The 25,513-nt window shown below is 39.2% G+C and overlaps 1 long non-coding RNA gene across 3 annotated transcripts in view; it reads right to left on the bottom strand.

Annotated features, from left to right (window-relative positions):
• The window catches only part of LOC123392476, a 706,642-nt gene that overhangs the window by 656,386 nt on the left and 24,743 nt on the right, over positions 1–25,513 (bottom strand). The window contains exon 5 of one of the 3 annotated variants that reach the window (XR_006607195.1): positions 19,770–23,054. The exons of the other annotated variants lie outside the window; for them this stretch is intronic. This is a non-coding gene — a long non-coding RNA (uncharacterized LOC123392476). Of the gene's footprint in view, positions 1–19,769; positions 23,055–25,513 lie in introns of those variants that run through there. 3 annotated transcript variants of the gene reach the window in all.

Raw genomic sequence — 25,513 nt, 5'->3', positions numbered from 1 at the left:
CTCTCTGCAAAATACTTCAGTGAGCAAGAACGAAGCCTTCAAAAGCATGGGCAGCTTCTGAATTTCACCAGGTATGTTCTCTTCCTACAAAGCATTTTTACTGACATTCTTTCGTTTTACCCCCACACCAGGATGATGAGGTTGCCGGGGAAGGCACAAGATGCCCATTTAACAGATAAGAAAACCTGAGGTCTCAGAAGGCTTCAGTCATTTGGTCACTAGCTCAGTGTTTCACAGAGAGCTGGTACCCAGACCAAAAAGCCTGGCTGTCTGCTTCTTATCCCAATGGTACACTGAGCTATTTTTAAATGTCCACCTGCAAACAAATGAGGAACTTAGGCAAGGCAAGTGCATCTGTGCTCTCTCTGCATCCTAATGTGTAGTCACCTCTCTCCTACCATAGCTCTTCCCCGAGTCAGCATGGCACTCTCTCTAGTCAACTCCTTGCCTCTGTCCTCCATCCTGACCCCAAGCAGAAAACCCAGGAGAGACTAAGGAAAGAAACCTTCCCCTTGAGAACCGATACTGTGAGATGTCTATCAAACCAGATACACAAAGGGCATCATCTGCCCATTGTGTGACTGCCAGGGGAACAGGACTGAGAAAACTCTGGAAGGCTTTGCTATACCCCAGTGACCAGAAGAGAGTGGACTCCCGTCTGCACAATGTCAACCCCGCTGAGGGTGCTCCCCTTCTCTCCTTTCCAACAGAACTCTGAGCACCTATGTGGCAGATCCTTCTCCTCACAGCGGTCCTACGAGGACTGAGGGGCAGCAACCTTTCTTCACTTATAAGACTGAAAAACCACGAACAAGGCACATACATACCACCGTATGCAGAAACCTACAACTTATTAATTGGAAATCTAGGTCTTCAACAGATTTCTTCACTCCAGTTCCATCTCCTTGGAACTCTAATCAGAAAATCCAATTCAAATCTTCTTAAACAATAAGGTGATTTTTTTTTCCTCTTCTTTTTGTCCATTTACATAATTAAGTAGTTCAGAGATAAATTGGGTTTTAGATCCCAGGGTAAAGCTGGAGTTAGCTCTCCCCCGTGGCAACCCCCTAGCACCTCCACGTTCTTGTCTTGTGGTAGAAGACTTGGATCCTGACATCACCAGCTTCCATGTTCCACTGCAGGTAGCAAGCTTTGCTATGACTGGGCGAACTTAAATCATGTGTCCATCCCTGAACCAATCCTAACAGGCAGAAGGAAAGGATACTTTGGTTAGTTTAGGCTACTAGGAGCCTGCCACTAGAGTCAGGGGCAAGGTCAATCCTACCCAGTCTACATGAATGACTATAGTGGAGAGGTACTTTCTCAAAGATAATTCAGGAAAATTCTCCTTCCTTAACAGGAAGGAGAGATCTTGGAAACTGGGCAGGAACCCCATAATGACTTCTAATCTTTTATTCGACAAATATTCTGTGAACTCCTTTTGTGTGTAGGAGGTCAATTTTAATGAAGGAAAGACCAGTGTCTGCCTAGGCAGAACTCAGTCTGAAGGTATCGGAGTCAGATGGTAGAGAGTAGGTGCCTTCGAGGCTGACAGTATCTTTGACCACTCCCCCATCTTGGCCTCTAACAAACTCAAATTGCTCTTTTTCCCAGTCTCAGCCAGGCTGGTGAGAGACACACAACACAGTGGTGAATTCAAACTGTTTTCCACTTGCGACCAGAATCACAGAATTGGGTCTTATACCATAGAAAGGGCAGGGCTGTACAGCAATGAAGAGCACAGGCTCTGGTGTCCTTCCGCCTGACTCTGAATCCTGAGTCAGCTACTCCCCAGCTGTGTGATTCTGGGCAAGTGATAGGACCTCTCTGTGCTTCAGGTTCTTTGCCTACAAAGCAGTAATAATTAGAGTCCTCTAAGAATATTTTGAGATCCAACTGAGTTCTTAATACAGGGGTCTGTCACCTTTTTCTGTAAAAGACCAGAACAGTAAATATTTTAGTCATGGTAGCCATACAGTCCCTGCGGAGACTTCCCAACCCTGCAGTGATCTGTGAAAGCAGCAAAAGATGATCCATCAACAAATGAGCACAACTGTATCCCAGTAAAATTTTGTCTACAAAAACAGGTGGCACCTGGATTTGCCTGGCACTAAGAGCCAATATGGTAACTACTTTTAGAAACTTTTGGAATAGCTTTTAACCTCATTATTCTCTTTCACATACCGTTCCTCCCTCTCAATGGACTCTGCCCACCTTTCTTTGACAATGCTGACTGCAGATTTATTATTACAAATATATACACATTAGCTGTTTGTCTTTATTTATTGACTTAGTGACGCAGAAGATCAAGAAAACTCTCCACTCCTCTAATTGGTTTACCCTTCGCATGTTTGAATTGTCTTGTCCCTGTGACTTAAAGGAGAAACACTCAGCAAAAACCTCGGCATGTTGCACATGACCTAGTGCCCGGGTGATGCATCGCAAGTAAAGAATAATAACTGTTATTATTTGTTATAAATAAGCTCTCAGCCTCATTAGTGAATGTTCACTTGCAGACACTTAACTCCCATCAAAATGATTTCCTTATGTTATAAGCCACCCCTCAAGTTTCCTCCTCTACACCCCACTGCAGGTCCAGAAATCACCGCTCAGATTCCATGGTGCTCAGTCATGCCGAGTATGTCTCAAGAGACACAAAAACAACACTGGAGTTAAAAGTTAATCCTTCCTGCTGGGTTAATAATTAGGTAAAACCAGTTTGAAGCAAGAGGGAAAGCAGTGCGTCTGGAGTTCAGGATGAATTAGTGAGGAAAGAGGCAAAATAAGGAATTACAGAGTTGGACTACAACTGCCAAGAACTCCACTTTCTGCTGGGCAGAAAGGGGAGGGGACGATAAAAACCCATTTAGGAGCCTTAACTTATAATCAGCAGGGAATCCTCGAACTCAGAATCAGATTCCCGTCTATCAGAAGGATTTTGAGCAAAACCAAATGAGTAACACTGCTGTTTATCAGTGAAACAGAGACCACTTAAAACTTGACAAATTATAAAATGTCTCCCCCTTAGCACTTCTAGTGGCAGCTCACTATATTTTATACCAAAGCATCTTCTAAATTCAGCATCATCCCCCAAATCTGTATGATAAAAGAGAAACTCTATGTTTCATTTGTTCATTTTGTGAGGAGGGCTACAACCCCAATCAGTAGGCCCCAGTCAATAGGCACATTACCCAGAATGCCAAGTGACAACCCTGGGAAAATCTAGGAGGAAAAGTAAAGCTAACAACTTCTCGGGCACAAAAACATACTGTCACACTGAGTTTCAGTAGAGAGGTACGTTGTTGAGCCCATTCATGACCCTTGATTTTGTTACTAGGAAAGGAATCAGTGGAGATGGGCATATTCTGTGTATCAGGGTAAAAATGTACCCAGAGCTCTAGGAATTCTCCCACTCATTGTATTGCTGGGTACAGACCTGGACATAGACCCAAAGGTCGTCGGTTAGTCTGAAATATGCCACGGCCAAAATTCAGTTTGTAAAGGATGAAATGCCCCAGATTTGTTGGCCATGCTGCTGGTGCCACCTGCAGCCTGCTAACCTGGGAGACACACACTCAGTTAGCCATACAACCTCAGCCCCTTTCTACACTTTCTCTACAAAGGGAGCTCCTACCATTATCCAAATACATACAGCCTCTGCCATCCATCCATTTCCCTGGCACCAGAACTGAGAACTTTAGTGAAAGGAGCTAAGAAATCACAAAAGTCCCAAGAGCCTAGATTAAACTGCATGAGATTTAAAGTAAGATCAGGTCAGGTGTCACTTTCAAGGCTGCCGTTATTAACCAGAGGACTTGGGGCAAGTTATCACAGTTTCTTCAACTGTAAAACAGTAATAGTGGCATCTACCTCCAAGTATTGCTGAATGAACTGAAGAAATATACTAGATCTTAGGGACTCAAGAGAGAAATTTTTTTTTTGAAATATAAGTTACATAGTCTTGAAGTGTAATTTCTCCCTAACTCTCTATCTCTATGATATGCTGTCTGCTCCTCCCTGTGCTGGTACAATCTTTTGGTCATCTCAGGAACCACAGCGAAGGCAAGGATGCAGAAGACACAAGAAGAAGGAAGAGGACAAATAAAAGGAGAAGAAGAAAGGAAGGACCAACAGGTAACACCTACTGCACTTACAAAGTGCCAGACACTGGTCTAAACTGTTCATCTTTATTAACTCATTTAGTATTCATAAGGCGGTACCATAATTATACCCTCTGTACAGATATATGGGATTTGTCCAAAGCTACACAGGCAGTTCCAGAGCCCAGATGCAAACCCAGGCACAATGGCCCCAGAATGTGCATTAGTGGTAACTGTTTATAGGACCCAAAGAAGCAAATGCAACCTATTCAATTAAAAACATCAGAGAGCTGTAAGGCATAGGTGCTCCTGTTTATCCTACTGGCACTAGAACATAATTTTGAATATAAAAAAGGTAACCCATGGGCTTAAGGATACTCTCCTGACATGAAGAATGCAGAAATGGCTGTGCTAATACATTCACTAGTTCAGAAATGTGCCCAGGACTTGCACCTGCTGCCGCCTGTGTCTCTGCTGACCAACGTGTTCCAAATCATTGTGCAAACTGAGGAAGCTTAGTTGCACGTTGGCTCCTGCCTTCCCTCCTACAACCTCTTTAGTCTTTATCATCAGTGAGATGTATGGTTCAGTGTTCTTATTGCTTGAGTGGTACCTATGAATTCTGAAGGAGACGTATAAAAAGGACAGTTCAAACATCTTCACTGTAACCCTTGAGGGTAGAAAGATAGATATCCTAACCAAGAACAGAGGGAGATTTGGTTCAGATGTCAGGTTCTCCACGTTCCCTCATAGACAAAATTTGTTGTTGTTGTTGTTGTTGTTACAAGTGTATGGGTTAAAAGCAAGCACATTTTCAGGTGTTCAGCAATCTTCCAATCTGAAAAACCCCAGAGAATTTAAATACACTCTAAGGTTAACAAGCTATGACCAAAATGCTAGCTTCTGTATCAATTCTATGGTACAAATACTATGCATTCAAAAAGTACTGAGGATAGAAAACTGCAAGGATGACACAAAAGAAGCCTCCCACTTCTAGAGACAGCCACAGAAATCTTAGAGGAATAGACCAGTAAAGCCCAACACTTCCTCCTTAGGAATAAGGACAGAATGAATGGAAAATTTGGGCTATGGTGTAGGAAAAGGGCAGGATACAGGTGTTTGCACTGCAGCACAGGTGGGAATGATTCAGGGTAGAGGAGAGAATTGAAGAAGTGGAGGGGATTCTGTTAAATGAGGGAAGGACCAAAATCAGCCCGGTTATTCTTCTCTTGACCTTCCATGTTCCTGTACCCTCTGGGGTCTTCAAAAATACAAAATGGACTCTTAAGACATCAGTGAGTCTAAGCATGATAGTTGAGATTCTTGTATACCTCCAAATTCATCAGAGAACTCTAAGACTTCCCTGGGTTAAAATTTTTGGTTATGCTGCTGAGGCATCTCAATAGCTTCAACATGACCAAGAGCTGTGAAAGCCACAATAAGCAAACCAGCCACCTAGAAGTGTGGATTCCAGGTAATTCAAAGCCAATTGCCAAGGGCAATAAGGGAAGCGTATATATGTGAATTAAATGCTAACTACTTTCTTCTTCTGCCCTCTCTCCCTCCCTCCTCCGCATCTATCTCCCTCTCCCCCTCACTCAACCCACCCACTTGCTCTGGGGGAAGCCATGTTGTCAGCAACCCTACAGTGAGGTCCATGTGGCAAGGAATGGAAGCCTCCTGCCAAAAGCCTCCTGCCGACTGTGAGTGAACTTAGATATAGCTTTCCAGGCCAGTCAAGTCTTAAGCACTGCAGCCTTGTCTGACAGCTTGATTGCAACCTCATGAGAGACTGAGTCAGAAACATCCATCTAAGTAGCTCCCAAATTCCTAACCCTCAGAATCCATGTGAAATAATAAAGGTTGCTGATTTTTAGTTACCAAGGGCTTGGGTATTTTTTTTTTTTACACAATTGATAACTAACACAAATACTTGCTTATATAGCTGAACTTAGTGGTATGTCTACTTCCAAAACCTATGCCCTTACTATTATGCCTTTCTGCCAAGTCTACAGTAGTTCTACACTCCATAACTAAAGGCTTCTGTTCTGGTTTTGAAAGAAACAAATCCAGTCAAGCTAGCTCAAGTAAAGTGAGAATCAATGCAAGAAGCATGAAACAAATCACAGACCTCCAAGCATAGGTAAAAAGCACAAAATTTTACTGTTAACAAGAAGTGAGTGTCCAACAATTTATCCACCCATGAATAACATCTATAAATGCTGGGGGGGGGGGGGAGGACCTTGCGAGCTCCAGGAACTTTAAAAAAAAAAAAAAGCAAGCATATTTTGGAAGGCAGTCAAAATTGTAGCAAGAAACCAACGAAAATTGTAGCAAGAAACCGGAGTTTCAGTTTTTTCAGGTATGACTGGAGGGCAGCCAGAACTATGGCTGAAATTTCAAGAGAAAGTCTGCTACTATTCTGGCTAGAGGAGCCAGCTGAAAAAGCCCAGGGAAACTGTACAATCAGAGAATAAGGAGAGAAAAGAGCCAAGAAAAAAACATACCAAATTCTGTGCTTAAACTCAGCCTAAATTTCTGTCTGACCCCTGAACCACATATGAGCTGGGCTAATGAAAAGCCACTAGTAGTTAAGGCTTCCAGAACTAATATCAGGTCTTAAATTCCACTTTCATTGACATTACAATTTTCAATTTAAGTCAAACCAGGTTTGTTGCCAACTAAAAGAAAACATCAATACTCTCTGGAGCAATATAGCAAAATCCAGAGTCTCTACAATATTCACAGTGTCCTCCAGGATATAATGTAAAAACGCTCAACATAATAAAAATGTGACAATGTCAAGGGAACATGTAAACAATAGATACCAACTCCAAGATGGTCCATATATTGGTTTATAAGAGAAGAATTTTAAAATGGCTATTGTAAGTATACTCAATGAGGTCAAAGAAAATACACTCATAATGAATAGTAGAAACTTCAGCAGAGAAATAGAAAATGTTTTTTAAATGGAAATTTTAGAACTGAAATATAGAACATCTGAAATTAGAAGTGCAATATATGGGCCTAATGGCAAAATTGAAATGAAAGGAAACAGTCATTAAATTTGACAATGAATCAGTAGAAATTACCCAATTTCAATAAGAGAGTTGAAACAAAAATTAAAACATAACAGAACTTCAGGGACCTGTGAAATAACTTCAAATATATCACAGAGAAAGAATAGAGCAGGAAAAAAAAAATTTTAAAAGAAAAAAAAATACCAAAAACCATCCCACATTTTTACAAGACATAAATTTGTAGATTCAGGAAGCTCAACAGATCTCAAGTAGGATTAATTTGAAGAAATCCATGCCTCAACACATTATATTCAAACTTACTGACCAGCAAACATTACGAGAAAAATTCTACAGCAGGAAAATTACATAGGAAAACAAAAGAAAAGCTACTATAGACTTTTCACCAGAAACCATGGATGCCAGGAGACAGTGGAAACATCTTTCACCATTAGAAAATAACTGCTAATGTGAAATTTCAAATTAAGTAAAACATCCATCAAAAGTATCAGTGAAGTAAAGATATTTTTAGATTAAAAAAAAAAAAAAAAACAGGGAATCTGTCACCACCAGACCTGTAGTAAATTACATTAGGGGGGAAAATTAAATAAATAAGTAAATAAAGATAGATAGATGGATGAATAAGGGAAATTATAACAAAGGAAATATTGGACTCCTAGGAATGAAGGGATAGTATCATATACAAGCAATAAATATACAGGTAAACACAAAATACTTCTCATTTCTTTAGAATACATATGACTGTTCACAGCAAAGAGTATATAGCATTGCCCTGTGGGATTTATAATGCATGTAGGTAAGATATATACAACAACTATAACTTGGAGTATAGTAGGATAGACAATAAATGCACCTATACATTACAATACTCTTCTTCTTATTACTTAACACTACATAGACTGTGAAAAGTAGAATGGACAGACCAAACACTTTTTTTAAAATGACTTGGAGTATAACTTTAAACCAACAAATGTACTGAAATCGTAAATAAAATACTAAAATAATCCCAAAAGAAGGCAGAATTGGGGGAAGGAGGGAGAGGGACTAAAACACACACACACACACACACACACAGAATAAAATGGTAGACCTAAATCCAGCCATATCAACAATTATATTAAATATTAATGGGCTAAACATTCCAATTAAAAGGCACAAATCAGAATGAGAAAAAAAAATCAAGACCCAATTAAAATGCTATCCATAAGAGACACATTTTTAAATATAAATGTTTAAAACTAAATGGGAAAAAAAGACCATGCAAAAAAAATGAGCAGAGTAAAGCTGAAATGCCTATAATAGCACAGATAAAACAGATCTCAAATACATCTCTTAAGAAAAATAATGAAGAACGTTTCATAATAAAAGGGCCAATTCATCAGAAAAAGCATAAACATCAGAAATGTGCATTTGACCAATAACAAAGCCTTAAAATATGTGAGTTAAAAACTGACAACATGAAAAGAAGATATAGATGATGCTATAATCAGAGTGAGAAAATTTAACACCCCCCTTTCACCAAGTGATAGAAAAGCAAAAACAAGTAAATATATAGAACAGAATAACGGGGCATATCATTGTTTTATGCCTAATTCATATTTATAAATCTTTACGCCAGCAACTTCACAATACACATGATTTTCAAGTGCATGTAGTAAATTCACCAGGATAAACTGTATTTTAAACCATAATGCAAGTTTTAGTAAATTCAAAGGGCTGAAGTCACAAAAGAGATTAAATAAAAAATCAATAACAATAATATAGCTAGAATGATCACAAATTGTTAAAAGTTAGACAATAGTCCTTGCAATAACCCAAAGGCAAAGAAGACCTCACAGAAGAATTAGAAAAAATATATGAAACTGAATGATAATGAAAATACAACATATAGATATTTGTGAGGCACAGCTAAAGCAGTAGTTAGAGGGGAAATTATGGTTTTAAATATTTGGAGAACAGGAAACATCTACAATTAATTATCTCAACAATCTTTAAAAAGGGGGAAGTAAACCAAAGCAAGTAAAAGGAAGGAAATATAAAATTAAGAGCAAAAAACAACAAAATAGAAAACAAACAATAAACACAATTAATAAAACCAAAATCATGTTCTTTGAGAAGGATAAACCAAATTCCAAAAGCTGTAGCTGGACTGAGTTAGAAGTGGAGTGGGGAAGAAGACACAAATGACCAATATTAGAAATAAAAAAGAGGTTATAACTATATAGATATTAAGAATTACAAAAAAGCTTTATGTCAAAAAAAATTTGACAACTTAATAAAATAAATGTATTCCTTGAAAGCTAGCAAAGTACAATCATGAAGAAATGGATAACTTGACAGCTATTAAGGAAGTGAGTCTTTGCTAAAAATCCATCCTATAAAGAAAATCTCTAGTCATTCTAGTGACTTCTACCAGACATATAAGGAAGAAAATCATACTAATTATATAAAAACTCCTCCAGAAAATAGGGGAGGAGAGTGACATTATCCTGATGCTAATCCACACTGAGATATTACAACAAAAGAAAACTATAGATCCATATCCTTCATTAATATAGATGTAAAAACTCTTAAACTTTCAGCAAAACAAATCCAGCAATATATCAAAAATATACTTTGACCAAGTGAAGTTTATGCCAGTAATGCAAGGCTGTTTTAACATTTAAAAAGATACCAATGTAATTCAGCGTACTAAAAAATAAAAGGAGAAAATCACATGCAGAAAAAAAAAAAAATCACTTGACAGAATTCTACACCCATTCATGGTAAAAAATTCTCAGAGGCAAACTATGAATAGAAGGAAACTTCCTCTATGTGGCAAAGAACATCTAGGAAAAAACTTAAAGCCAAAATCTTATTTATTATGAGATAATGAATTATTTCCTTATTTAAGATGAGGAAGAAAGTAAGGAAGCCTGCTCTCACTATTTCCATTCAGCACTGCTGGTGCTAGCAATTGCAATAGAGAAATGAAAAATAATACAGTTCAGAAAGGAAGAAATACAACTATCTCTATTTGCAAATGATATGTTTATTTATGTAGAAAATATTCAGGAAGATACAAAATGAATACTGGAACTAATGAGTGAATATAGTGAGATCTCAGGATGTGGAATTAAAACTTTAAAATCAAAATAAAAGGGGTGCCTGGGTGGCTCAGTTGTTAAGTGTCTGCCTTCAGCTCAGGTCATAATCCCAGGGTCCTAGGATCAAGCCTCACATCAGGTTCCCTGCTTAGCAGGAAGCCTGCTTTCTCCCTCTCCCACTCCCCATGCTTGTGTTCCCTCTCTCATTGTGTCTCTCTCTGTCAAATAAATCGTTTTTAAAAATTAAATAAATAAATAAATACTAAAAATCAAAAAATTGAAAACCTGAAAATCAAGATTAATGAATTTTATACCAGCGGCAAACTGGGACACATTTTTAATTTCATTTATAATAGCACCAAAAAAGGACCGTATCCAACAAAAGCCATACAGGATATCTATACCAAGAAATACAGAATACTGCTGAGATAAACTAATTTAAGATCTCAATAAAAGGAGACATAGACAATGTTAAAGGGTTAGATAACTCAATATAATTAAGATGTCTCTCTCCAAATTTATCTACAATTTCAACAATGCCAATTTAAATTCCAGCAAGACTTTAAATATAAAATTAGAAGCTGATTATAAAATTTATATATATATTCATATATTTAAGTATATACTATTATATATCTAAATATACATAAATCAATGACAGAATATAAAAAGCATTTTAAGATTTTATTTGTCAGAGAGAAAGAGGGAGCACAGGCAAACAGAATGGCAGGCAGAGGCAGAGGGAGAAGCAGGCTCCCTGCTGAGCAAGGAGGCCGATGTGGGACTCGATCCCAGGACGCTGGGATCATGACCTGAGCTGAAGGTAGCTGCTTAACCAACTGAGTCACCCAGGCGTCCCTAAAAAGCATTTTTGAAAAATAACAAAGTTGGCACTCTTACACTATCTGATTTTTGGATTTACTCTAAATACTCAGTCATCAAGACAGTAATGGCAAAAGAATAGACATACAGATCAATTTGTATAGAATATGGAATCAAGAACAAGTTTCATCCACATAGGTCAATTTTCAACAAAAATATTGTGATAATTTAACGAAGAAGGAAAATTTACCAACCTGCTGGAACAACTAGCTATGTATAAGCAGAAAAATATACATTGACTCTTACCTAACACCATGAACAAAAATTAATCAAAACTGTCCATAGACCTAAATGTGATACAAATAAAAAAGAAACAAAAGAAAAGATAACTGCAGCCCTGGGGTAGGTCATTATTTAGCACAAACTCCACAAATTATTAAAATAAATCAGTAAATTGGATCTCAAAATTTACAACTTTTGCTCACCAAAAGATAGTCCGTAAGATATGAAGAGATCAGCCACAGACTGGTAGAATATATCTCAATATGAGAAAGGACTAGTATTTGAACTACATAAAGAACTCTAACAACTCAATAGTAAGAATTAAAGTGTGGACAAAAAGCTTGAATAGACACTTCAAAAAAGAAGATGAACAAATAGTCCACACATGAGGAACAAACGGCTCAAATCACAACTAATCAGCGAAACCAATTTAAAACCAATAATATCCGGTGTCTGGAGGCAGCAATGACAGGTGGAAGCCATGGCACCTCTGCTTACCAAAGACCATACATAGTGAATGCTCCCTGCGCAGTTCTGTGCTGTGATTTTGACAAGACCCCCCGCGCCAAGCACTCTTTAGGCCCAGTTCTCCAACACACACACTCTACCCCAGCAATTTCATCAACTACCCAATATCTTTTCCATAAGCTCTTTCTACTGAAATTTCCCAAAGTCCATTTCTTTTACATTAAATTAAGAACTGTGTCTGACTCAAACAGCTGCTTTCCAAAAATTTACTTAAAAGACTAAATGCAGATGGCACTGATTTTCATTTTTAATTAGGCTCAAGGAAATAAGGCCACCATTAAGCAAGTAAGTTGACAGTATCCAGTGTCAGAGGCAGTCAAAAGACAGGTGGGTGAAATATAGGCAGAGACATAAAGATAAGCTTGAGGAGATGAGAAAGAAACTAAAAATGAAGTAACAGAACCAAAACATATAGAAGAAGCAGAAAATGTAATGGTTGACATTTTAGAGAAATCAAATTTGTGGCATGAATACAGATTTCAAAAGTCCTTCAAGAATGCAAAGGACAGAAAAGGAAACAAAAAGAGAGAAGATGGATAGATACCCAGGATAGGAACCAGAAATGAAATCTGCAGAGAAAGCACACTTCTAAAAATAAGACCAAAACAAATGAAAAAGCAGCAAAAAAAAAAAAAAAAAAAAAAAAAAAATCAAAAATACAAGAGGGGTAAAAGAAAAAAACTCTGCAACATTGAAGAAAAATTTTATCTACTGAACAAAAGGATTAAGTATTAGTCAAAATTTAAAAAAAAACAACAGCTGGGGGGGTGGGGGCGGGGAATCAATTGTCAAACAGGTAATACAGTGTGAAATGTTAATAAAATCCCAGCCAATAGCTTAAGTGGACTTTTACTGAAATTTGTCAAAATAACTCTAAAGTTCATCCAAAATATAAAACTGATAAAAATGACTAAAAAGTTTAGAGAAGGAAAGATAATGAAATAGCACCTGTCAATAGTAAACCTACCATAGTAAAACATACCGTACAGCTACAGTGATCACAAACAGTAGGATACTGTTTTTTAAAAATCAGAGAAATATAAATGAAATTCCAGAAGTAAAAATCTAGTGTGTTAAAAAAAAAAAATTAGGGAATGATAATAACAGCATCACAGGTAAATAGGAAAACAAAGGATTAGTCAAGAAATTGACCAGGTTTAGGGGGAAAAATCCAATTAGATCTTTTATCATACCTTATAAAAAATCAAATTCAGATGGATAAAAGAGGTACAAGTAAAAAATGAACCCAGAAAATATTAAAAAGAAAAATACATTTAAATATGTGTTCTTTAGGGGCTGGAGAAATCTTTTCTATTTTTCTCTAAAAATCAATGGAGGGGGGCACCTGGGTGGCTCAGTTGGTTAAGCAGCTGCCTTCAGCTTCACGTCATGATTCTGGGGTCCAGCCCCACATCGGGCTCCCTGCTCAACAGAAAGTCTGCTTCTCTCTCCCCGCTGCCTGCTGCTCTGCTTGTGCTCTCTCTCTCTCTCTCTCTGTCAAATAAATAAATAAAATCTTAAAAAAGAAAAAAAAAGGCAATGGAGGCAGTCTCTAGGGGAAATGGGATAAAATACCCATATAGTAATTAAAATCTTACAATGTATATTTTTAAAGAAATAAGATTAAAAGATACCTATAATAAAACTAGGAAAAGATTTAATTCCCTTAATAAAAGCTCTTATAAAAAAAATTAAAACTCCCTGTACTCCTGGGGATAAAAATATATGTTTATAAAAAATAAAAAAATTTTAAATAAATAAAATAAAAACTCTTATAAATCCATATAAGAACTCTTACCCAACAATAATATAGACAAAAGGCACACATAAAATAAGTAAACTAACTCATTAAGAAATATAACATTCCCTATCACAAGAAATCAAAGAAATACAAACTTAAAACAATGAAACATTTTTTAATTATCAATCTGACCTTATTATTTCCTTCTTAGCACTCACTGCAATTTATAATTACCTGTTTATCCTATGTCTGCTACTAAACACTGATCTCCTTGAGGGCACGGTCTTTCTAGAACTCTGTTGTTAGCACTGAACCCAATGCTTGGCATGCAGGATGGATCAGTAAATGTTTACTCCATAATTAACAGATTTATTTTTTTCTCTCCTTACTTATTTATTAACAAACACTTTCATAGCACTAAATGCCTGGCATAGTTGTGTGCTATACAAATATCAACACATCATTATCAGAGCAACTTACAAAAGTCTATTTTTATCACCAGTTTACAGACTGAAAAACTAAGGAGCAGATTCATGGGGTAACTAATCCAAAGTCATTCAGCTGGTAAATAATGGAAGGAGGGCTTAAGCCAAGGCACTCTGATTCTAGTCTCCATGCTCCTAAGCACTCTATTCTCAATCCAATATAACATAATATATAATATGGATTAACATATGATCCTTTTCAGCAACTTCATCTGCGATCTCTAGTTATTTCAAGAAAAAGCATAAATGACTCATGTCGTTAGATACAGACCAACAATTCAGCACTTTTAAAATGCATTTAGAGCTATCTATTCACTTTATTGTTTCATTTGTTGCACTTGTATCTGTGTATGTGCTTTATTAGTTTTTAATAAATTTATGTTAGAACAGCTTTAGATTGCCAGACAAAGTACGAAGCTAGACCACACACTATTGGTACGGCAAATCTGTACAACTGATTAATACTAATAATATAGTTATTAACGAAAATTCGTATTCTGTTCAGATTTCCTTAGTTTTACTAACAGCCTTTTTCTGTTCTAGAACCCCACCCTGTAAGTCCCCATGTGTCCTTGGGTTCTTCTCGACTACAACAGTTTCTCAGGCTTTCCTCGTTCTTGATGACTATGACAGTTTCAAGTACTGGTCAGGTATTTTGTAAAATGTCCATCTACTGGGATTTGCCTGATGAATGATCATCCACTACTGGGCTTATGGGTTTAGAATATCAGCTTTATTTTTAACAACTACATTCAAGACTGACAAAGGTACACTAAGATGAGCATTCGCCTGTAGTGCCAAAGTTAAAAGTAGGTACACCTTCCCTAGAAATAATTGTAATATGATGGTCCTTAATACAACCAGGTGATTTCATTTCTAGGACTCCTAAAAACATTATCAGAGATGAGGGCAAGGACTGAACTCACTGATCCACACAGAAGGGACATGAGATAAAGAAATCTATGTAAGGCCCATAACTAGGGAAAAAAAAAAATCTAGAGGAACTTCTTCAAAAGGTTCACGGTGTTTCTCTCTGGGTGGTGTATTATCTGCTCTAAATTTTCTACATTTTTTGGGTGCCTGGGTGGCTCAGTGGTTAAGCCGCTGCCTTCGGCTCAGGTCATGATCTCAGGGTCCTGGGATTGAGTCCCGCATCGGGCTCTCTGCTCAGCAGGGAGCCTGCTTCCTCCTCTCTCTCTCTCTCTGCCTGCCTCTCTGCCTACTTGTGATTTCTCTCTGTCAAATAAATAAATAAAATCTAGGAAAAAATAAATAAATGAATAAATTTTCTACATTTTTTAAACTTCCTACAATGAACACATCTTTATCATCAGAGAAAACAATAGGACTTTTTTTTTTTTTAAATAAAGTCATTTAAGTATATATTTTAGCTCTAACTACCCTCTGCAGGCCAGGGCTCATGATGGTGCTAAAATAATGTGCTGTCATTTCCGAAATCCACAATGCTTGAACTCTGCCACAGATTGGTCCTGGGACCTGGACCTGAATCCTGTCCAGGACACACAGGCCAGGGGTCTCTCTACCAGAGTTTCTATTTAATAGCTGACATTAGGGCTACTTCCTCTTTACATCTGTGACCTGGTTCATGGAATCCTTGTATTGTTAGGTCCATGGTTTTTTCATTAGTCCCCATAGAATCAAGCCCAAGACCTTTGTATCTTGACAATTGTCCCAATATCTGGTCAACCAGTACCTCCCCAACCTTCGATTCCACTACATTCCTTATGGGTTTTGTCTACTAAGTGTTTTGAGGACCAGGTCATCTCTAATTGATCTTGTCTTCACCTTCTCACTTAACAAGCCCTCATCAAATTTGTGATAAATTTTTAAAATCAATTTCCGATATAATCAGACTAATTTCTTCCACCATTGCCCTGAACGCACCTCACTTATTTCTGCTTCTGCACATCTCCCTGTACCACTCCTCCTGCCTGACCTAGTTCTTTGGCCTTCCCTTCCTATTCATGTATATGCTAGCCCTTCGGGTTCTAGCTAATTCTGGGTCTCTCCATTAATTCTCCCCTAGTAATTCAGCCTCCTTTGGTCTCTTCTGATCTCCTAAAGCTCCATTTGTAGATTTTGACACACCATCTTACAGTGTCCCCTACTAATATCAAGTCTAGCTGAATCTAGCCAGCATCAATTAGTGGAAAGTTCCAGAATTTGATATAAGAGCTAGGAGTTGCAAACCAAAGGTAAAGACCACCTGGGAGCCTGCAGTCAAGTGATTCATGCTCTTTAGGCCTGTGTTTACTATCTGTAAAATGGGGACTGTACAAAGATCAACACAATACATATTTTTAAAAAAGAAGGCAAAAGAAAGGTAATCTTTATTATTGTTGTTGTTACCATTATTAAGTCCTTTCTCTCCCAAAGAGTTCATAGTTTCCTGATATCCCAAGCACTCCTCTGTACCTTCCAAAACATCTCATCCAATATTTCCCACACATCACATGGACTTTGAAGTCAAAAGACATGCCTTATTACGATATGACCTTAAACAAGTCACTTGACCTCTGAGTTTCTCTGTTAAGTTAGAGTCATATTACCATATTTCCCCTACCAATCTCACACTGTTGTTGGAGGCAACAAACAATTATGCACAAGTAGTTTATAATCTATAAAGCACTCATAACCTGTGAAATGTGATGTTAGATTTAACTATCAAATATACTCAGTATATACCTACAGACTTCAATTACTCTTGACCTCTTTTCGAATTCTGCTTAGTACATTTTACCCCACTAGTCTTCCCAGGAGACACAAAGAAAAGCTCCCTCCCTGAGCTATACTCATACCAACTCTAACGTATCATACCTAACATCAAACTCTAGTTTCCTTCCTCTTATGGTAATTATGGTTCACACAACTGATCATGTTCTCCTCTGTATCTTGACTCTTCAGAGCCCAGATCCAAACATGCCCACTTCGAGCAGCTATACATGACCTCTGAGTATGCATTCTTATACTAAACATGCTCCTGGCTTCATCTTTTCCTACTACTTAACTTCCCCCTATACCTTCCATTTTCTCTTTTACCTTGTTCCATGTAACTCTAAAAGCCACCCAAATTCCTTCTGAAAAAGGACAAAATTCTCCAATCAAAGCTCCATTTATTCACTAAAAATAATGGCCTGCTTTCTTATTACAAGTATTAGGATTCCATAGCAACTAGGACAGTCTATGTGGTCATTCATGAGTTCAACAGCAATACAAATGGCTATGGCAGACTTTTCACAAAAATTAACAATGATTTCCTTCCCAGTGTGAATGCAGCTTTTCAATGTGATTTGACAGCAACTCCCACCAAAAAGGTGGGAGCAGTTTCCCTACCCCTTGAACCTAGGTAGGGTTTGTGACTGGTTTGAGTAAATAGAAAGCAGTGGAAGAAATGGTATCATGGTTCTGAGACTCAGGAGAATTAGAGAAGTTCTGTTCTCTTAGAATCCAACCCATCCATCAGGTGAACAAGCTAGGTTACCCTACTGGATAATGAAAGACATATTACCCAGTTGTCCACATTTCTCCAGCAAGTCCCGAAAGCAGAGCCACCTAGCTAGCTGGAAGTTGATGCAAGACTAAGGCCATCCAAGACCAAAAGAACCACTTGGCTGAGCCTAGCCCTAGGTACTAATGCAGAGAATCATTATCTAAACATATGTTTGTTGTTTTAAACCACTACATCTGGGCAAATTTTGTAAGCAGTAAAAGCCAACTCATACAGTAGCTGAGAACATTCAGAAGGCTGGACAATAACTCAGTCAAAAGGAATTAATCATTTGAGAGTTGTGAATACAAATAGATATGAAAATAATCAGAATCTTTTTAGGACCATCATCTTGGAATCCACGACTCCATCACATATTGGAGAAAATGAAAGCAACTTATCCTCCTGAAAAATGCAGTTCACTCGAAGGAGATAAAAAACAATCATCACCAACCAACATACATCCAATGCAAGATATTAACCACAACCCTCCGCATCATCTAGGGTCCCATTCCCCAGAACCTTCCACACTTCCCTGTTACTGCCTTGTTACTCACAAAGCTTGGATTTCAGACACAACAGATGTCAGGCAGAAACCTACTGCTACAGGATGATTCCTAGGACCAGAAATTCCAAAGATGCCTGCAATTAACAAGACCCAGACGGGAGATACAGAACAGAGGTGGAACAATGCTAAGAGAACAGTCCTTGCACCGAGGCCTAAATCCAGCTCCATTCCTTGCAAGGTTACTTACCAGGCTTGGACTTAGGAAACCTAATTCACTTCTGGTGTTTCCACTTACCCTCTCAAAAGGAGGCATTCTTTTCAGTCTTAAAAGTGAGTATTTTGAGACTAGAGGACAAGAGTTGTATTAAGGCACAGTCTATTTTCTTTTTTTTTTTTTTTTTTTTGAGTCAGTTACTTAAACCTACCTGACCTTCGTTATCCTAACGTTTAAAAATGGGTTTAGTAAAATCTCCCCTACAGCACTGTTCTGTATATAAAGCACAGTCTTGACATTCAACAGTAGACATACAGTAGACACTCAATAAACAGAAACTAGCTAGAAAAATGTTTGGCTTTTCTGTTCAGACCATGTATTTTCTATTAGAATCCTACTGATAGTTCAGTATTAAGAATTCGTGAGTTTTCTGCTATTCCAATAAGACCTTTTTTATTGAGAGTACCTATAACTCAGGAATATTTTATTAGTATTATTAATATTATTGGTAAGCCGCAAAACTCAAAGAGCATAGAAAGTTAAAAGAAAAAAAAACAACAACATAGCTTACTGATTTTTTTTTTAATTTTTTATTTTTTATAAACATATATTTTTATCCCCAGGGGTACAGGTCTGTGAATCACCAGGTTTACACACTTCACAGCACTCACCAAATCACATACCCTCCCCAATGTCCATAATCCCACCCCCTTCTCCCAAACCCCCTCCCCCCGGCAACCCTCAGTTTGTTTTGTGAGATTAAGAGTCACTTATGGTTTGTCTCCCTCCCAATCCCATCTTGTTTTATTTATTCTTCTTCTACCCACTTAAGCCTCCATGTTGCATCACCACTTCCTCATATCAGGGAGATCATATGATAGTTGTCTTTCTCTGCTTGACTTATTTCGCTAAGCATGATACGCTCTAGTTCCATCCATGTTGTTGCAAATGGCAAGATTTCATTTCTTTTGATGGCTGCATAGTATTCCATTGTGTATATATACCACATCTTCTTGATCCATTCATCTGTTGATGGACATCTAGGTTCTTTCCATAGTTTGGCTATTGTGGACATTGCTGCTATAAACATTCGGGTGCATGTGTCCCTTTGGATCACTACATTTGTATCTTTAGGGTAAATACCCAATAGTGCAATTGCTGGGTCATAGGGCAGTTCTATTTTCAACATTTTGAGGAACCTCCATGCTGTTTTCCAGAGTAAAGGAAACAGTTAACAAAATCAAAAGACAACTGACAGAATGGGAGAAGATATTTGCAAACGACATATCAGATAAAGGACTAGTGTCCAGAATCTATAAAGAACTTAGCAAACTCAACACCCAAAGAACAAATAATCCAATCAAGAAATGGGCAGAAGACATGAACAGACATTTCTGCAAAGAAGACATCCAGATGGCGAACAGACACATGAAAAAGTGCTCCATATCACTCGGCATCAGGGAAATACAAATCAAAACCACAATGAGATATCACATAGCTTACTGATTTTTAAGACAACAAAGAAACAAAGCTCTTCACTTTGCAAATGATGAATATGAGGCTCAGTGATTAAGTGGAAACTCTCAAAGTGAGCCCAGGGTTTTCAAATCTAAGTCTAATTCTTTTTCCACAATCGGATACCATCTTCACCCCAGGAACTTAATATGTGACCATGATAATAACACACACACAGTCCCATATATATGTATCTCCTAAAGGAAATGTTCCCAAGTCATTTCTCATCCATCCTTTTGGCCCGAAATCCAGATTAGCTTTTGTCACTGCCATATCATCAGGCCGGCTTCACTCAAGACCCACTTACTGTCTGCAAATGTTGCTATAATTAAATCCAAGTGGCCACTGTGAGTTATCATCACATACCCTCTCCAGCCATTAGTCAGATTTTCAGGGCTGCAGTTCTTTCTAAAGAGGTCACTCGCTTCTCTTCCCCCTTGGCTATCCCAGCAGGGTTTTTTTCTTTCCATTTCTTGGGCAAGGAACTTTTAAGCCAAACTCATTTTCAGGCAATGGGCCAAACTTCCCATTTATCCCAGTGACCTTACAGCAGCCAGAAAGTCTCTCGCCAGCATTGCTGCCGAGCTGGGTGGGGAGGGGTGGGTCTCTGCAACAGTCAGTATTTCTTCAGATGCTGAGCAGAGGCCTGGGGGAGGTTTCTAATAGAATTCAGGACTGCTGTCACCGTCCGCACCACCAACATTGGAATCACAGTCACCTTGTGTTTATGCGGCAGAGGACCATACTGCATCTCTCTGGATGTCTACTATAATCCCTCCAGCTCGGGTGAGGAAAAGTGTAGAATCTTTGTGGAGATGGGATTGCCAGAATCAGTTCATCCAAACTCCTCACCACACAGATGAGGACTCTGAGACCAAGAGGGAAAGTGACTAGCCCAAAGTCGGAGTGAATGGCAGAATACACCTAGACTCAGTTCTCCCATCTGAAGGTCAGTTCAGGAAGCATCTCACTGCTCCTATGATCCCATAAGACTACTCAGCAACTATAATGGAATAGGTCTTGAGGCTGTCCTCTGAGAAACCACCTCACCACCATTTCTAGTCTACATGTCTCACTTGTTGGACCATGCTTCCAGTTCCAGGGATAAGCACATGGCCCAAACCTTGATAATTAGGACACACCCTCCTGCTGGCCACAGTTATCGGTTTGTGGATAATTATATGATCTAAATAAGGCCAAGGAGAATCACCCCAGCATTTTTGTTAGAGCTTTTAGAAAAGAATCAACTCTGTATTCTCTGGGATTATAAATTTTAAGGATTATATAAAAGCCTTGAGTTGTTAGAGGATATCTTTGTCACTATGGGACATGTCACATGTTCAGAAAAGCCCTCCTTAGAATGAATCCAACAGAGTGACATAATTTGAACACCTGGATTCAGCCATGCCTGAAGACCTAGACTTTTCAATTACGTGTGTCAATAACTTTTACCTTTTTTTAAAAACAACCTGAATTGTGTTGTCATTTGTGACCAAATGAATCCTGACTAATACACCAACTTTTCCCAATTACTTTCAATCATGAATGAAATTTCAAGACTCCCTTGATGCAACACAGCTTTTAACACCACTGGCAACATGAGCACCCCTTCCCCATCCACTTACACACCTATACCCAATGGACCCCCTAAATGGAATTGCTCCCTGAGTCTTCCCTAGTACTAATCACATTAATAAATTATTACCAGGCACTACTTTTTGCATTATCTCTGACTATACTGCCATTAAAATTCTGTAAAATCCCCATCAGGAAAAATATATATATAAATGAAACAAGAGAGCTTTTATGACTCTGGTTTACCGAATGTAAAATGTCTCAGTGTGAGAAAGTAAGCATCTCACTTCTCCTATCATCACCCCCTTGCCATAATCCCTGTTTCTCTGTGTGCAGTGTGGTATCAAATGTGACTAAGCCCAAGCCCTTTTCCAAGTCTTGCATCAGAGCCGAAATTATGCTTGATGGGTAGGAAGGAAGGAAGGAAGGACAGGTAGATGTAGATATTCCTTCTTAATTCATTTTAGACCCAGATGATACTGACCCTTTTACAACCACCTGAGAAAATCAGGCATGTGATGGGTTCTAGAAAAAAAAAAAAATACATGTCCTTAACTTAAGACAAATAGCATGCTTAGCCTCAAAACGCATTGCATGCAAATAAGAGAAGAGTCTTAGTGTCAGGACCCAGGCTCACGTTAGAGGAAAACCAAGGAATGAAGGAGAGAGTACACAAATAGTTCAAGAGTCCAAGGACAGAATCCACACCTAGGTTTTAGGCTTACTCCACTCTGTTCAACTTCAGTCATGAAACTTTCATTCATTTTTTAAACACATACTAAGTTCCTCCAGTGCCCTAATACTGGATTAAGTGTTTGAGCACACAGCATAACAAACCAGGCGAGGTCCTTATTTTCCTCATCATGCTTACTGTCTAAAGGAAAAAACACGTATTAATAAACATTAATAAGTACTGTCCCATTGTCTATTATTGCAAAACCAGCTACTCCAAAGTATAAAGGCTTTTAAAGCATCAACCACTGTACTATACCTAACAACACTGAGGGTCAGGAATTCGGGCAGCATTTAGCTAGGCGGGTCTATCCCACATGGTGTCAATGGATGTCACATGATCATGTTCAACTGGCATATACAATGAAGTCTGGAGGGTCCAAAGCAGCTCACAGATATGCCGTATGCCTCAGCAGGGATGGCTAGAAGGGTGGGCTCAGCAGGGACAGTTGAATAAGTGCCTCTATAAGGACGCTCTGGTATGGCAGTTGTCAGGGTAGTCAGGACTCCCACTCAGTAGGTTGGGACTCCCAGAAAGTGCTCCAAGACTCAGGAAGCAGAAGCCCACAGTTTATTAAGGTCTGAGCCTGGAAAATCCCTTATCTTCAGCCACGTTTGACTAGCAGTCCTAGAGCCAGCCCAGATTCAATGGAAGGTCCCAGGGATCCCACTCTTCCTGATGGAAGAAAGAGTCTGCAGCCATTTTTAGTCTACCACAAATATCTAATTCACGGAGTTGAAAAGTACAATGAAGGGTAGGAACAGGGTGCCATGAGGGGGACAGAGAGAGGAAGCCAAACTGAAAGTGGGTGAGCAGGCGGCCGTGGGCTCTCTCTAGCTCAGAGGCATCAGTGGTCAAAGCTATCAGGTGCAGACCATCTTGCTCACATGATATCCAATCTTCAACATGAACCTTCCCCCTAAAAAAGAAACGTGCCTTTATCTGTGGGAAAAAATTTTGATACAGTGTTTCGTGCTTTTCTAACTCCCTGGAACATACTTCAAACATGCTTCAAAACTGAATTCCTTCCATCCTCTGAGGATTGAAAATAATTATATCGCTGAGAATTTAATGATACAGAACAGCAAATTCCGCTCTGAAGTCAAATACAACATCTGTAACAGCACAATAAAATAATAAGCAATCAAGGAGAAAAATTTGTTACTATATATGAATATTTGGCAAGAATAATTTGTCATCTGAACATACAGAATGTTAGATGCTATGGAATGGCAATAATTCACACTCACTTCTTTTAATGAAAGTAAATATTTGAACTTAAAATTTCCAGGTATTTATGTGTATCATAAAAATTCTATAGCTGGTCTTTGTGCATGTGTAATACACTCCACTTCCACTCCGCTTCTACTCACTCAGTAAGCATCTACTTTGTGCCAGGTCCTCTTACCGTATACCGTCTTCATAGACGAATTCTGCAAAAAGAATTCCTTGCGTGACTCGGCCTGTCCTCCCCTCCCCTCTCTTGCACTGCCACTGCCCGAGTTCAAGATGGCTTCAGCCTTGCCCGGACTATTAGAGCGACCTTCCTCCAGTCCTCTCTCTCCAGTACGTGCTCAAATGGCCCCCCAGAGGGATCTTTCAAAAACCAACCCCACAGGGTAACATCCAGCTCCAAAGCCTAATGGGCAAGGCCCTCCACAGGCAGGTTGTAATCACGCTCTGCAGCCTCGTCTCTGCCCGCCCCAGACACTCGGGGGTCCTCGGGGTCTGCAGTGTGTGGCCCCACACTCACCGCCTTTATTTCTCGCCAGTTTATCCTCCAAGCCTCATCTCAAAACTCGCCTCCTCTAGAGAATTTTCCCCAGGCTCCTGCTCTCAGCTCTGTCACAGCCTAATGACAGCATATTAAACTGTCCACTTTGTCTGTCCCTGACCTCCAGCCTCAGCCTGGGGCTGTATCTTCCTCACCTTTTTATCTCCAGTGACCAGCAGGGCCTGGCCCACCGGCACCATTTGATCAACACTGCGGAATGGCTCCTCCTTTAGACCCCAGATGACCTTCTAGAAGGTTGATTTTTCTGGCTTGAGACAATTTCAGTTTTCTTGAAACATCTAAAAGCCGTGGTGCCAATAGGGACATAGAGAAAAATATATGTATTTCTTAAGTTCACTTCAACTTCTAAATTTTTCTCCTAGTAAGCAGAGGACTCTTCTTTATAGTCTGTTATCTGACTCTACATTGACTCTACACTGATGTAATTGGCCTATTTTTTAAGCTCCAAAGCTCAGTTGCTGGGAATTTGCCGGCCAAATCTAATCCCAATATATTTGATCCACCACGCTGGCTTTTCAAACAGTCCCTGAAAATGGCTCCTTCTGCAGAGTTCAGGGCTCCCTGTGACACCAGAAACTGACCAAAGAAAGGAGAGAGGAGCAGAGATCACACCATGAGCTCACTAGAACGTTGCCATTTCCTAACCCTGGGACCTCAGGCAAGTTCATTTCTCCATGCATCTCAGCTGTCCCATCTGGAAAATGGGGACTCACAGGAAGATAATCACCGCCTCACAGCATGTAGGTAAGCAAGAAACGTTGAGCACTTAGCACAGCAAATAGCACCCACCTTGCTCTCCTCCTCCAACTGCAGGTAAACATTAGGGGAGAAAGCAGATTCTCACAAGCAGGAAACACAGGATGGGCAGCCAGCTGGGCCCTGCCCCCCAGTCCAGGTCCAGCCCCCATGTAGGAGCTCGCTTCCTCTGGCCTACAGTCACCTCTGCAGACAGAGATTCCTAGAGAGGAGCTCACACTCCCAAGGCGATGAAGGCAAGAATATAGAGGCACCATATACTAGTAGGTACCGGTTTCTCCATGGTGGCCAGCCAGGCTGCAGTGTCACAAAAGGCAAACACGTTCCCCCCACATTCACAATGGCCACCAGCAATGAAACCCATCAGCCTCTCTTGTGCAGGGCATCTGGGGGGACCTCTTTGCCCAGACATCATCCCTTGATACACTCCTTTACCACCACCCAAGAGTCTCCAGACACAGGGGAAACATTGGGTCCACCTAAATAACTTCCAGGCTGCATCCCAGAATCATTGGTTAAAACCAAGTTGTTCCTGTTAAGGTTGCTTCAGGGGAACAGCAGTAGGGAAACTGGAAACAATTAGAGGTCAGGAATCAGAGGGAATTTATAGATCATCTCAAGAGAAATAATGACTTGCTCAAGGTCCTACAGCAAGTTAATGACAGAGATGGGAGTAGAGCCAACTCTAATATTTTTGCCCAATAGGGCACGGAGATGATGATGATTGGATACACTTCGGTATTTAGTGGGGGAGGCATTTTAAGAGCAGAAGGACTACTGAAGTATGCATTGATTTTTGCATGAAAGGTCTGTTGAGTGGCAACCTT

This window comes from Mustela putorius, unplaced genomic scaffold (genome assembly GCF_011764305.1).
Source record: "Mustela putorius furo isolate JIRA1106 unplaced genomic scaffold, ASM1176430v1.1 tig00000580_pilon_pilon_pilon, whole genome shotgun sequence".
NCBI lineage: Eukaryota > Metazoa > Chordata > Mammalia > Carnivora > Mustelidae > Mustela > Mustela putorius.
This window is presented reverse-complemented; position numbering and strand designations above follow the sequence as displayed.